Below are 14,999 nucleotides of genomic sequence, written 5' to 3' on the forward strand. Positions count from 1 at the left end.
TCCAATCTCTTCTTAAAGACTTCCAGTGTTGGGGGCTTTCACAACTTCTGGAGGCAACTTCTGTTCCACTGGTTAATTGTTCTCACTGTCAGGAAATTTCTCCTCAGTTCTAAGTTGCTTCTCTCCTGGATTAGTTTCCAACCGTTGCTTCTTGTCCTGCTCTCAGGTGCTTTGGAAAATAGCTTGACTCCCTCTTCTTTGGGGCAACCCCTGAGATACTGGAATATACTGCTATTATGTCTCCCTTAGTCCTTCTTTTCATTTGAGGAATCAGTAGAGAAATAGGGAAGGGGGAAGGACATTTGCCTGGCAATCAAGTGGTTTGTTTGTTTATTTGTGTCAAAAGCATCACAAGAGGAATTGCCTACTATTCAAGAATGGACGTTAAAAGTAGTAAACTTAGCAGAGATGGCCAAAATCTCAGCATATTTGAAGGACCATTCAGATGAGAAATACAAGCTGGAAGGGAGAAGATGGATTGATTACATTCAAATTAAATATCGGACTAAGAAATTTCAATTAGCTTATGAATGAACAAGGAATGTTATAATCTATCTAAATTTAGTTTAATAAAAGGGGAGTTAAAGTACAAGAGGGAGGTAGGATGCTATAGTTAGCCTATGTTAGTGTATGATTGTTAAATGTTCGGGAGGAGTAGTGGGTTAGAAGAAAGAGGGGTAGAGAGGGTGGGAGAGAGGACAGGAGGGAGGGTGAGAAGGAAGGGAGGGAGTGTACTGGGAGAGAGGAGTGATAGAAGGGGAGGGGAAGTAGGGTAGAGGGGAATGTTGGAGGGAAGAAGGAAAGTTGGAGGGGGGCGAAAGAAAGGGTATATGGAGGGTCGAAGTGGTACATTAGGTTTGTATTTTTGGGGGTATTGTTGACAAGAGGAATGGCTGTGTTTATTGTTTAATGTTATATGGCCCCGGTTATGCACAGTATATATGTGACTGTACGAAATGAAAATGGAAAAATAAAAATACATTTACAGGATTGTTAAATGTTCATACCCTGTATTTTGCTCTGGGAAGTTGGGGGGAGGGCGGGCTAGTGGGGGGGGGGAGGGTTGGAGGGGAAGGGAAGGGGAAATATTTGTAAAATTTATTAAAATTCTTCAATAAAAAAAGAAAAGAAAAAAAAGGGGGGGGAAAGCATCACAATTAAAATAAGGCAACTTCTGAAGGCAAGTCGTTCCATTGATTAATGGTTCTCCTTAGTTCTTGGTGGCTTTTCTCCTTGATTAGTTTCCATCCGTTGCTTCTTGTCCTGTTTTCAGGAGCTTCACAGAACAGAATGGAATAACAAAGTTGGAAAGGGCCTTGGAGTCTTCTAGTCCAACCCCCTGCTCAAGCAGGAGACCCTATGCCATTTCAGACAAATGGTTGTCCACTCTCTTCTTAAAAAGTTCTTAAGAACAACTTCTGGAGGCAAGTCGTTCCACTGATTACCGGTAATTGTTGTCATATTCAGGAAATTTCTCCTTAATTCTAGGCTGCTTCTCTCCTTGATTAGCTTGTTGCTTCTCGTCTTGCCTTCTTGTGCTTTGGAGAATGGGTTGACCACCCTCTTCTTTGTGGCAGGCCCTGAGATATTGGAAGACTGCTATCATGTCTCCCCTAGCCCATCTCTTCACTAGGCCAGACATACCCAATTGCTGCAACCTTTCTTGATACGCTTTAGCCTCCAGTCCCCTAATCCTCTTTGTTGCTCTTCTCTGCACTCTTTCCAGAGTCTCAACATCTTTTTTATACGATGGCAACCAAAACTGGATGCAGCATTCCAAGTGTGGCCTTACCAAGACCTTACAAAGCGGTATTAACACTTCACGTGAACTTGATTCTATCCCTTTGATAATGCAACCTAGGGCTGCGTTGGCTTTTTTGGCAGCTGCAAGCACACTATACAATACAATACAATAGCAGAGTTTGAAGGGACCTTGGAGGTCTTCTAGTCCAACCACCTGCCTAGGCAGGAAACCCTATACCGTTTCAGACAAATGGCTATCCAACATCTTCTTAAAAACTTCCAGTGTTGGGGCATTCACAACTTCTGGAGGCAACTTTTGTTCCACTGATTCATTGTCCTCACTGTCAGGAAATTCCTCCTCAGTTCTAAGTTGCTTCTCTCCTTGATTAGTTTCCACCCATTGCTTCTTGTCCTGCCTTTGGGTGCTTTGGAGAATAGCTGGACTCCCTCTTCTTTGTGGCAGCCCCTGAGATATTGGAACACTACTATCATGTCTCCCCAATCCTTCTTTTCACTAAACTAGATATACCCAGTTCCTGCAACCGTTCTTCATATGTTTTAGTCTCCCATCATCTTTGTTGCTCTTCTCTGCACTCTTTCTTGAGTCTCCACATCTTTTCTACATCGTGGCGACCAAAACTGAATGCAAATATTCCAAGTGTGGCCTTACCAAGGCCTTATAATATGGTATTGATTCTATCCCTCTGTTGATGGAGCCTAGAACTATGTTGGCTTTTTGGCAGCTGCTGCACACGGCTGGTTCCTATTTAAATGGTTGTCCACTAGGACTCCAAGATCTATCTCACAGTTACTACTATTGAGCAAGGCACCACCTATACTGTACCTGTGCACACTGCTGGCTCATATTCGTTGACTATCTTTGTAAAGTCCTTACAACCAAAATTAGGACCGGAATCTTGGTTATTGAGTCCAGCGGTTAAAGCTAGATGTCGCGTGACTTTTTCATTTCATGACCACAATCCTGATGCTCCCATTTGTGGTCATTGACCAGCCTCCCAGGTCATCATGTGGTCATTGCAAAAGAGCTGCCTGCTGAAGGATTTCAGCTGCACAGGTGGGCGAGTCGGTCTGGCAGGCAGCTCTTTGAGACCAACAGGGCTGCCTGCCAGGAGGATTTCAGCTTCACACGGAGCTGAAATCTTTTGGTAGGCAGCTTTTTCTTTTCTTTCCTCCCCACCACAATAATTTTTATTAAGCTTTTTTTTTAACATTAAAAATAAAACACAGATTTCTACTCATTACAGCGAGTCCATATCCAGTATTATTGATATAATTCCTATTTACCTAAGCTCTATTTCTATATTGTATAATATATCATATAATCACTTAACATATCATATTTACAGATTTATATAGTATTATCATAATGGTTGTAAATAATACTTAGTTCTTACACAGTATCTCAATTAATTTTATCATCCAACCATTTATACCAGCTGTTCCACACTTTATAGTACTCTGATTCTTCTCTATCCTTCATTTCCATGGTCAACCTATCCATCTCTGCACACTCAAGTATCTTTCTTATGATCATTACATCTGGAGGAATCTTGTTCTGCTTCCAATTTTGAGCAGCTTTTTCAACCAGCCTTTAGAGACCAGAGGGAGCCCTCTAAGCAGGTGGAAGCAGCTTTCAATTTTCAGACTTTCTGGCATAGAAGACTGCAAATACAGGTAGTCCTCGACTTACAATCATTCTAGTGACCATCCAGAGTTACGGCTGCACTGGAAAAAAATGTGACTTAGGGCTGTTTTTTTCACACTTGTGACTGTTGCAGCATCCCCGTGGTCATATACTATATTGCCGAAAGTATTCGCTCACCCATCCAAATAATCAGAATCAGGTGTTCCAATCACTTCCATGGCCACAGGTGTATAAAATCAAGTACCTAGGCATGCAGACTGTTTTTACAAACATTTGTGAAAGAAGGGGTCGCTCTCAGGAGCTCAGTGAATCCCAGCGTGGAACTGTGATAGGATGCCCCCTGTGCAACAAATCCAGTCGTGAAATTCCCTCGCTCCTAAATATCCCACAGTCGACTGTCAGCTGTATTATAAGAACGTGGAAGTGTTTGGGAACGACAGCAACTCAGCCACGAAGTGGTAGGCCACGTAAACCCGTCCAACATCAGTGTGTGACCTCACAAATGCGCTTCTGGAAGAATGGTTAAAAATCCCCATAAAGACACTCCTGAACCTTGTGGACAGCCTTCCCAGAAGAGCAGAAGCTCTTATAGCTGCAAAGGGTGGACCGACGTCATATTGAACCCTATGGATTAGGAATGGGAGCTCACTTACAGTAAGTTTATATGTGAGGAAAGGCAGTTGAGCGAATACTTTTGGCAATATAGAGTATGATCAAAATCCAGACGCTTAGCGATGATGGTTGCGGAGTCACGTGATTCCTCTTTTGCGACCTTCTGCCGTGCAAATTTAATGGGAAAACTAGATTCCCTGAACATCTGTGAAACAGCTGCAGTGATTCACTTAATAGCTTGGCAAGAAAGGTTGTCAAAACTCACATAAGCAGCTGTCTTGCTAAGCAAATCTGGGGCTCAATTGCGGTTATAACTTGAGGACTACCTGTAGCTAGCACAAAACTGCAGGTTTCTTTGTGTCTGACAACTTGGGCTAAGTGCGAACAGGTTGCCAAGCACCCAGATCACAATATCTGTGACCACAGGGGTATGTTTTGTGACAGCCAGAAGTGTTTTACAGGCCGTAAGTCACAAATCACTCTTTTTTGAGGCTGTTGTAATTTCAGACCGTCATTAAACAGGCGGTTGTAAGCCGAGGTTTGCCTGTATGTAAATTGCAGTACACACACCCCCCTTCCGATAACATTTCAAGGTATTGATGGGCTGTTCCCTTCCCCTGTTGACTTGGTTACCTAAATCTGTGCTAAGTATTTATGACGAGGGAAGAAACCAAAAGAGAATGAAGAAATAGGCAAAACGTCATTTATCCGGTCACCTACAAAGGTTAACTAAGTCGATTGCTACTTAGTTTTGATGGAATTTCTGATTGCCATGTTAAATCCTTCCTCCTAAGAGTCCCCATAGGTACACGCATGCACACGCCAGCACACGCATACACACACGTATATGTATATACTTCCTCTCTGTTGGGTCATGAAACGCCAGGAAAAAAACAACCAAGGTCAGAGAGCACCAAGGACCTCCTCCTCCTTCTCCCAAACCCCACTCCCTTCTACCACTGATGAAATTACCCAGTTGGGTAGTGAAACATCTGCAAGAAAACAGAGAGCATCAAGGACACCATAGTCCTTGATTTATCCAGTCCCCTCCTCCTCCCAAACCCCATTCTCTTCTAGTACTGATGAAGTTACGTAATTGGGTAGTGAAACATTTGTGAGAAAAGAGCCAAGCTCAGAGAGCATCAAGGACCCCACAGTTCTTGATTTATCCAGTCTCCTCCTTCTTCTCCCAAACCCCACTCCCTTCTAGCACTGATGAAATTACCTAGTTGGCTATTGAAACATCTGCAAGAAAACAGAGAGCATCAAGGACACTATGGTCCTTGATTTATCCAGTCTCACCCCACCCCACCCCATCCACCTCCTGAGAGACCGCCTTCTGCCACATACCTCCCAACGACCAACAAGATCACACAGGTTAGGCCTCCTCCAGGTGCCGTCAGCCAGACAATGCTGGCTGGCGGCCCCTCGGGGGAGGGCCTTCTCTGTAGCTGCACCCACCCTGTGGAACGATCTACCCGTGGAGATCTGGACCCTTACCACTCTCCCGGCCTTCCGAAAAGCCACCAAAACCTGGCTGTTCCGGCAGGCCTGGGGCTGCTGATTAATATTCAGCTCCACCTAGACAGCATGGATGGTGTGTAATTTTAATAACTGTAATTTCATTTTTAAATTTTTTAAATGTTTTTATCTTGTTTCTGTAAGCCTCCCAGAGTTCTATGGGATTGGGCGGCATACAAATTTTATTAAATTTCAAATTAGTCACAAATCCCACTCCCTTCTAGCACTGATAAAGTTACCTAGTTGGGTCATGAAACGTCTGTTAAAAAAGAAACACACACCAAGCACAGAAAACGCTAGGGACCCCTCATATCAATCCGCTGCCAATATCCTCTTCTACTGATAAAACGGTCCCTATCGACAGAAAGCAACAAAGATTCAGGTCAAAATCCCTGTTAATTAGTGCCACCCAAGTGCGAACGCTCTCGTCATCTTTTCTCTCCAAGAAGCAAGGGGCCGGCTGCACGCAGGAAGGAATCCCGAGGTCCCCAAGGCAGGAAAGTAAATAGCAAATGGAGAAGCGTGAAACAAACACTCAGGGTATCAAGGAACAGCTGCGACAAGCATCTGGCTTAATGCGCCTGCCCGTTGTGGCGGAACGTATTGCTTTCCAACCTCACAAAGGGAGCCGGGGGATTTCAGTTACACATTCCGGGAGAATGGCAGCCTACGACAATCAACAAGACTAGGCTTTGGGGTTGGGCAAAGCTCGCCCGCCGGGTGCGACGAAGCAAAATTGTGGATTTGTGTTACCTTCTGCCACCTGACCCACATCTGATGCTGGGCTGCCGTTGATGGATGTTCTGAATGAAGCCTTTGAAGGGAGTCCCGGCTTAATTAAAATGTTTGCTTGGTTAGCGGTGATCTGTGAAGCTCTCGATAAATATTGAATTGGGTTCATCTGCTGGTTACTGCCAGGGGATAAACAGATGCTTTGTGCTGCTTAATCAAGAAGCCCAGGCTATTTTTTTTTAAATTTTATAAAGGAAGGCTTTCAATCGGGCCACTTCAGGATCTCGGCCGGGTGTGTGCTTGTGTGAGATTTCGCACAGCCGGCACTCTCGGTGAATCAGTTTTTGTTTCCCGTCATATGTAGCTTGAAGGGGCTTGAGAAAGAAAACGTGTTGATAAAGGAGAATATTTGTAGCTCAGGATGGCACAGGAGACAACTCCAATATTTAATCAAGTGGAAGGGCTATCCCTAGTCAGAGGCATCTTGGGTAAAGAGTAGAAATACCCAAGCTGATCGCCTTATAGTAAAATTCCATGCAGAAAATCCATCAAGCCTGGGGGGAGGGACACACACAGCCTTAAATCCTATACCTGTACTCAAATTGTTTTTACTTCGCACAAGTAAAAGTCACAAGTCACTTTCAGAAAGTGAGGGGAGCCGAATGTCAACTCATTAAGCATTGGCATGTCTGTTATAAGTTGCCATGGTGAGGAAAGGGGGGGAGCACATTCCACAAATACCTCCGGCTAGAGTCAGATCTCAGAGTACTACAGCAGGCTTGTGAGGCATGCACCTCATTGGAGAATGTGATTTATGACACAGACTGAGGGGAGGGAAGGGACAGGGGTAAAGTTCAGCCGTAATTCAAATGAGGTTTAAATCTGACTGCAATGGGGTATTGCCGAAATGGTGTTCCTAATAAATGACTGGTTTTCTTTTGAAACCTGACTCGAGGCTCATGAATTAATTAGGGCATCTTTCGGAAAACTGACAGAGGGGGTTCTTAGTCCTGTCTGAGCTTGGTTGTTTTCTCGCAGACCTTTCATGACCCAACTGGTGCTAGAGTACTGTGAATGGTCTTTGATTTTTAAGTACAGGTAGTCCTCCTATTACAGCCATCCATTTAGTGACCGTTCAAAGTTATAGCAACACTGAAAAAGGTGGCTTACAATCGATCTTCACACGATCAAAATCCAGGCACTTGGTAACTGGCAGTGTCCTGGGTCAACCTTGAGCCTGCTGAGATTCGGACTGCCAAATTGCAGGCAGCCGGCAGTCAGCAGAAATAGCTTGCAGTACTGCACTCTAACCACTGCACCACTAGGGCTCATATAGGTAGAAAGACTTAAGGGTTTTTTTGTTTGATTGTCTATGGGTTCACTGATAGGAGAGGCATGGTCGGATTTGAGAGTGGAATGGACACTCTCAGGTGGCCTACGGGTGGTCTTCCTTCTCACAAGGGTATATCCCCCCCTGATGATAATGGGGGTGTTATCCATTCAGTCGTGTCCGACTGTTGGCAGTTCTGTGACTCAGGTGGTCTCCCCACCTGAGCCAATCTTGCACTGCTTCTTTGAGTTGTTCTGTTCTCCAACTGGTGGCAGCTTTGATGGTGTCCAACCAACCTGTTCTTTGATGGCCTCGTTTCCTTTTAGAATGGAATGGAATGGAACGGAATAGAAAGGAATAGGAATAGAATAGAATAGCAATGAATAGAATAGGAATAGGAATAGAATAGCTGTGAATAGAATAGAACAGAACAGAATAGCAATGAATAGAATTGAATAGAATATAGAATAGAATTGAATAGAATATAGAAAAGAATAGAATAGAATAGAATATAGAATACTTGAGAGACCGCCTACTGCCAATTACCTCCTCTAGACCAATAAGATCCCATAGATTAGGCCTCCTCCGAATTCCATCAGCCAGCCAATGTCGACTGGCAACTTCCCGGAGGAGAGCCTTCTCGGTGGCTGCTCCGACCCTCTGGAACGAACTCCCCGTGGGAATTCGTACCCTCACCACCCTCCAGACCTTCCGCATAGCCCTTAAAAGCTGGCTGTTCCAACAGGCCTGGGGCTAAAGAGTTGTAACCCCACTCGAATGGTATGAATGTTGCGTTTTTAACGGTGTATGACTTCTATGTTTGTAATTGTCTGTCTTTCCCCTCCCTTCAATTGTGAGCCGCCCTGAGTCCCCCCAGGGAAAAGGGCAGCATACAAATAAAGTATAAAGTAAAGTAAAGAATAGTTTAGTTTAGTTTAGTTTTGGTTTATTTGTATGCCGCCCTTCTCCAGGAGGGACTCAGGGCGGTGAACAACTCAAAGGGGAAAGGGAACATAAACAACAGTACACATAATTAAAATACACGAAAATCACACAGCCATACCAGTCGAGAGGGGAGGGGAACTCATCAACCCCAGGCCTGCCGGCATAGCCAGGTTTTGACGGCTTTCCAGAAGGCCTGGAGAGAGGTGAGGGTCCGGATCTCCGCGGGGAGTTCATTCCAAAGGGCCGGAGCTGCTACAGAGAAGGCCCTCCCATGGGTAGTAGCCAGATGGCATTGGCTGGTGGACGGAACCCGGAGGAGGCCGACCCTGTGAGATCTGACGGGTCTTTGGGAGGTAATTGGCAGCAGGCAGTCTCTCAAGTACCCAGGTCCAATACCATATTCTATTCAATACCATGAATAGAACATAGAATAGAATAACTATGAATTGAATAGAATATAGAATAGAATAACTATGAATTGAATAGAATTGAATAAAATATAGAACAGAACAGAATAGAATAGAATTCTTTATTGGTCAAGAATGATTGGACACACAAGGAATTTGGTGCAGATGTTCTCTATGTACATAAAAGAAAAGATACGTTTGTCAAGAATCCTAAAGTACAACAATTAATGATAGTCATAGGGTACAAATAAGCAAACAGGAAACAATCAATATCAATATAAATCATAAGGATACAAGCCACAAAATTACAGTCCTGCAGTCATAAGTGGGAGGAGATGGATGATAGGAATGATGAGAAGCCGAGGTGGCGCGGTGGTTAAATGCAGCACTGCAGGCTACTTCAGCTGACTGCTAGATCAGCAGTTCAGCGGTTCAAATCTCACCGGCTCAGGGTTGACTCAGCCTTCCATCCTTCCGAGGTGGGTAAAATGAGGACCCGGATTGTTGTTGGGGGCAATATGCTGACTCTGTGAACCGCTTAGAGAGGGCTGAAAGCCCTATGAAGCGGTATATAAGTCTACTGCTATTGCTATTGCTAAAATCCAGGAAAAGCTTCCTTAGGCTGACAGAAGTCTTTGAAGAACGGAACGGATATATATATATATGTATATGTATATGTATATATATATATAAAAAAACCTGGTGTGTGTGTGTCCCAGCATAACTGGAACGCCTCAAGCAATGGCTTCTACTCTTTGTGATTGTGGTGACATGCAGACCACAACACCCATGTATACCTGCCCCTTGTGGCCCGATCAGTCTACGCTTGAGGACCTCATGGCAGTGTGACAGAACACAATTAATGTTGCTAGTTTCTGGGCAAGATCTGTAACTTGCACATATTTTAATCTTGTGTATTTTGTATTTTAAATTTTCTGTCATACACTAAGCCTTACTTTAATTGTGATGCTTCTGACACGAATCAACAAGCAAACCAGCTGATGTCCCTTCCTCCTTCCCTATACCTCCATTACAGGTGGTCCTCGACTTACAACCAGAATAGAGCCCCACATTTCTGCCGTTAAGTGAAACATTTATTCAGTGAGTTTTGCTGCATCTTATGACCTTTCTTAACCACTGCTGTTAAGGGAATAATGATGGTAACCATTAAGTGATAATGTTGGGTAACCCAAGTGTTGAATGAAAATCCGGCTTCCCCATTGACTTTGCTTGTGAAAAGCGGATCGCGTGATTTTAGGACACTGCCACCATCACAAATATGAACCAGTTGCGAAGCATCTGAATTTTGATCACATTAACACAGGGATGCTACAGAGGTTGAAATACAGTCCTAAGCTACCTTTTTCAATGGCATTTTATCTCTGATTGGTCAATAAGTGAACTGTTGTAAGTCGAGGGCTACCTGTATTTCCTGAAGCCATCTGCCCTATGGGCTGGTTCCTAACTAGTCCCCCTTCTCAAGGTGTTGTTCCCCATTGGGCCAACGTGCCTACCAAGCATTCCATCAATGGGCGCTTTCTCCTAGTTTTGTCCGCTCGTGTGCCTGGCCGCGTGCGCCTAGCAATGTCTTTCCTCCCTCTTTCCTGAAAAAAAGCCGACAGGAGCGTCGACTGTAATATCACGCGGCCTGCTTTGCGTTCCAGTTTTTCTGTCCGACTGTGGAGCCGAGGCCAAGATATCAGGGTATGTAATGGACACCCCCTGTCAGCTGTTGTCCTCCTCGCAGGCTGACAAGAGGTCCATTCATAAGCCTCCCTTTTATCCTTGGGGGGGGGGGTTGAATAAGTAATTATTCAATATCGAGAAGAGCGCCTATTTGGAAGCCTCTATTTAATGTGGCAGGACGACATAATGAAACCCGCCGTTTCTGGCAACCCGAGAGAGGAATGTAACAATTCTAGCACGGCCGGTAACTTTATCCAGATGGACGGCCCGTTTCTTTGGCACATCAACCGGCCTTTTCTCCCGCTGACTGGCAGCTCTTGAAGGGGTTGCATTGACGTCCCTTCTATCCTGCATTGTCATTTTTTAACGGCAGACAAGCTCCAGTGGGAGCGGGTGGTAATTTGAATCCGCTTTTCCATAGAGCCGAGGCGAAGAGATAGTTGATCCTGACTATTGTAGCATAACGCGCCCGGTGACTTAGCATTTGCTTACAGGGGATAATCTTACTGATTACAATTAAGGAGGGGGAAATTTGGACAGGAATACTGTGTGTCTGATTCTCCGTGTCAGTGTGACTTTATTTTTTTTACACCGGGAAGACAATGTCGTCTCCCTGTCATTGTCACTGTTATTCTTGGCCTTGTAAGGATCACAGTTCAGAGTGAATGCTGGAATATCAAAGAGGGAATAAAATAAAAGAAACCTGGTTCTAAATGTTAATAAAAGAGATCATCGTAGATTTTAGAAAGAGCTGGCATGGTTGTACTCCACTTAGTATCAAGGATGCAGCTGTAGAGGTTTGTCGACAGTGTTAAGTATCTGGGGGTGCAGATAACTAACAATGAACTGGTCTCTGCACACGTCATTCCTAGTTAAGCATGGAAACCAGCATCTGCATTTCCTGCATCGGATGAGGAGAGCACATCTTTTGCCTTCTGTACTGGCCACTTTTTACAGAGGCACGGTTGAGAGCATTTTCACCAACTGCATCCCTGTTTGTTTTGGTGGCCGCAGTGCCTCAAATAGAAAGTCCCTACAGAGAGAGGTGAGGACAACCGAGAAGATTATAGGAAGATTGCATCCCGTCATTCAGGATACTGCTTATATAAGCGCTATGTGCTTAGAGCTCAAAGCATTTTTTTGAGACCCCCACGCACCCACTTCACTTTCTGTTCCTCTTGCTCTCCTCTGGGAAGAGGTTTCCAAGTATTTCTAGCAGGACTTCCGGATTCTGTAGCAGCTTTGTTCCCTAGGCCGTCCGTCTGGTAAACTTGCAAGATTCGTTTTTCTCGCTATGTACAGGTATACATCCAAGACTGTGTTGTTTTTCTGAGTCATATAATATATGTGGGTATTTGCATAATTCTCTATTTATTTATTCTGTTGTGTTTATGCAGTGTATATTGGAGCTGGTGACCCTTTGAGAGCTGTAGGCAAACGAAATTTCATTTTCATGTGTGCTGATTAGTGTCCATTCAAAGTGACAATAAAGTTATTCTAAGTCTTAAGTCATAGAAGGAATGATTCAGACCTGGAGATCAATCACCAGCTCAGGGCAGGAATTGAAATTAAAGCAGACTTGACAGATGGCTGTCCACCTTCTGATTTACAGTGGGCCTCTGTGGGCCATTGGTTCCACAGTCAAATTTCAGGCAGTATACGACCATAAGAGAGAGAGGGAGGGAGAGAGATACAGAGAGAGCACCAATCACCAGGAGACAGTGAGTTCTAGTCCTACTTTAGCCATGACAGCAAGCCGGATGACCTTGGGCCAATCACCAGGAGACTGAGAGTTCTAGACCCACCTTAGACATGAAAAATGGCTGAGTAACCTTGGGCCAATCACCAGGAGACTGAGAGTTCTAGTCCCTCCTTAGACATGAAAACCAGCTGAGTGACCTTGGGCCATTCACCAGGAGACTCGGAGTTCTAGACCCAACTTAGACATGAAAAATGGCTGAGTAACCTTGGGGCAATCACCAGGAGACTGAGAGTTCTAGTCCCTCCTTAGACATGAAAACCAGCTGAGTGACCTTGGGCCATTCACCAGGAGACTCGGAGTTCTAGACCCAACTTAGACATGAAAAATGGCTGAGTAACCTTGGGGCAATCACCAGGAGACTTGAGAGTTCTAGTCCCGCCTTAGACATGAAAACCGGCTGAGTAACCTTGGGCCAATCACCAGGACACTCGGAGTTCTAGACTCACCTTAGACATGAAAAATGGCTGAGTAACCTTGGGGCAATCACCAGGAGACTTGAGAGTTCTAGTCCCGCCTTAGACATGAAAACCGGCTGAGTAACCTTGGGCCAATCACCAGGACACTCGGAGTTCTAGACTCACCTTAGACATGAATAACGGCTGAGTAACCTTGGGCCAATCACCAGGACACTCGGAGTTCTAGACTCACCTTAGACATGAATAACGGCTGAGTGACCTTGGGCCAATCACCGGGAGACTCAGAGTTCTAGATACACCTTAGACATGAAAAACGGCTGAGTGACCTTGGGCCAATCACCAGGAAACTCAGAATTCTAGGCCCGCCTTAGACATGAAAAACGGCTGAGTGACCTTGGGGCAATCACCAGGAGACTTGAGAGTTCTAGTCCCGCCTTAGACATGAAAACCGGCTGAGTAACCTTGGGCCAATCACCAGGACACTCGGAGTTCTAGACTCACCTTAGACATGAATAACGGCTGAGTAACCTTGGGCCAATCACCAGGACACTCGGAGTTCTAGACTCACCTTAGACATGAATAACGGCTGAGTGACCTTGGGCCAATCACCGGGAGACTCAGAGTTCTAGATACACCTTAGACATGAAAAACGGCTGAGTGACCTTGGGCCAATCACCAGGAAACTCAGAATTCTAGGCCCGCCTTAGACATGAAAAACGGCTGAGTGACCTTGGGCCAATCACCAGGAGACTTAGTGTTCTAGACCCACCTTCGACATGAAAACTGGTTGAGTGATTTTGGGCCAATCATCAGGAGACTCAGAGTTCTAGTCCCGCCTTAGCCGTGAAAGTCGGCTGTGAGACTTTGGTCCAGTCCCTCTCTCTTAGCCCAACTCACCCCACAGGGTTGTCATTGTGGGGGGAAATAGAAGGAAGAAGGACTATTTGATGTATTTGCTGCCTTGAGTTGCTCATAAAAATAAGAACGGTGGGATACAAATGAAACTAATAAAATGAACTGCTCAATTGCTAATTGAGCAATTAACTGACTTCCCCAGACAAAAATCAAAATTCAACATTTGAAGAAGTTGCTGTTAATATTTCCTATTTCTGTTTGTTTTAAGCTTTCTTATAAACTCCCTTTGAAATAAGTATTTAACATTGCAACTGTCTGTTCAGGGCTTCTGCATTCAGTAGGTTTTGTAGCTAGGAAAATGTGCTTAGATTAATTTTAACGCATTCAGCATTTTTATCCAATATTGCCTGAGCTGCTTCACCTATAACTCTCTGGCCGGTTTCTGCTTTGACAATTGAATTTTGCTTGTTAAAAATGAAGTGAAGATCTCAAATCACTGTTCCTGAAAATTGGCTGGTTTGTAACTTCACTGCATTCTGAACTTTGTTTCTTATATTCATTCATTTTTAGCTGCATTTATTTCAGTGTTACTCTGTTGTCCACGTTGTTTGCTTCTAAGTGGAATGACTGTGAAATTGCAATAAAAGCATCTTAAGATGTATTGGCTGTGTAAAGTGCTGTTTTGTTTGCAGATTTTTCTGCTCTCTGAAATGTACTCCTAGTCAGACATGTAGGTTAATACGCAATGCTAGATAAAAGAGAGTAAATTTTATATTCCAACTGGTGCTCGGTTCAGTGAAAATATAGATTATTAGGCAATGATAAGAGAACGTATTTATTTTCCCAAGTGATGTTTTCTTTACCAGAATTCAAAAGAAATAAAGTGAGGGGTTATAACTGAGAGCAGATGGTACAGAATTTTTATTGGATTGGTATTTTTTTTGTAATGATCACAGAAGAAGTTTGGTATAGTGGTTAAGGCATCAGGCTATAAACCAGGAAAGTGAGTTCTAGTCCTGCCTTAGGCACGAAGACTGGCTGGATGAACTTTGAGCCAGTCACCAGGAGAAAGTGAGTTCTAGTCCTACCTTAACCATGAAAGCTGACTTGATGACTTTGGGTCAGGCACCAGGAGACAGTGAGTTCTAGTCCCACCTTAGCCATGAAATCTGACTGGGTGACTTTGGGCCAATCACCAGGAGACAGTGAGTTCTAGTCTTATCTTAGTCATGAAAGCTGACTGGATGACTTTGGGCCAATCACCAGGAGACAGTGAGTTCTAGTCCTACCTTAACCATGAAATCTGACTGGGTGACTTTGGGCC

The 14,999-nt window shown here is 44.3% G+C and overlaps 1 protein-coding gene across 1 annotated transcript in view; it reads left to right on the top strand.

Moving 5' to 3' along the window:
- BRIP1 (BRCA1 interacting protein C-terminal helicase 1) overlaps positions 1 to 14,999 on the top strand; it is a 124,470-nt gene that overhangs the window by 31,312 nt on the left and 78,159 nt on the right. The gene's annotated exons all lie outside the window — the stretch shown is intronic.

This window comes from Thamnophis elegans, chromosome 4, assembly GCF_009769535.1.
Source record: "Thamnophis elegans isolate rThaEle1 chromosome 4, rThaEle1.pri, whole genome shotgun sequence".
NCBI lineage: Eukaryota > Metazoa > Chordata > Lepidosauria > Squamata > Colubridae > Thamnophis > Thamnophis elegans.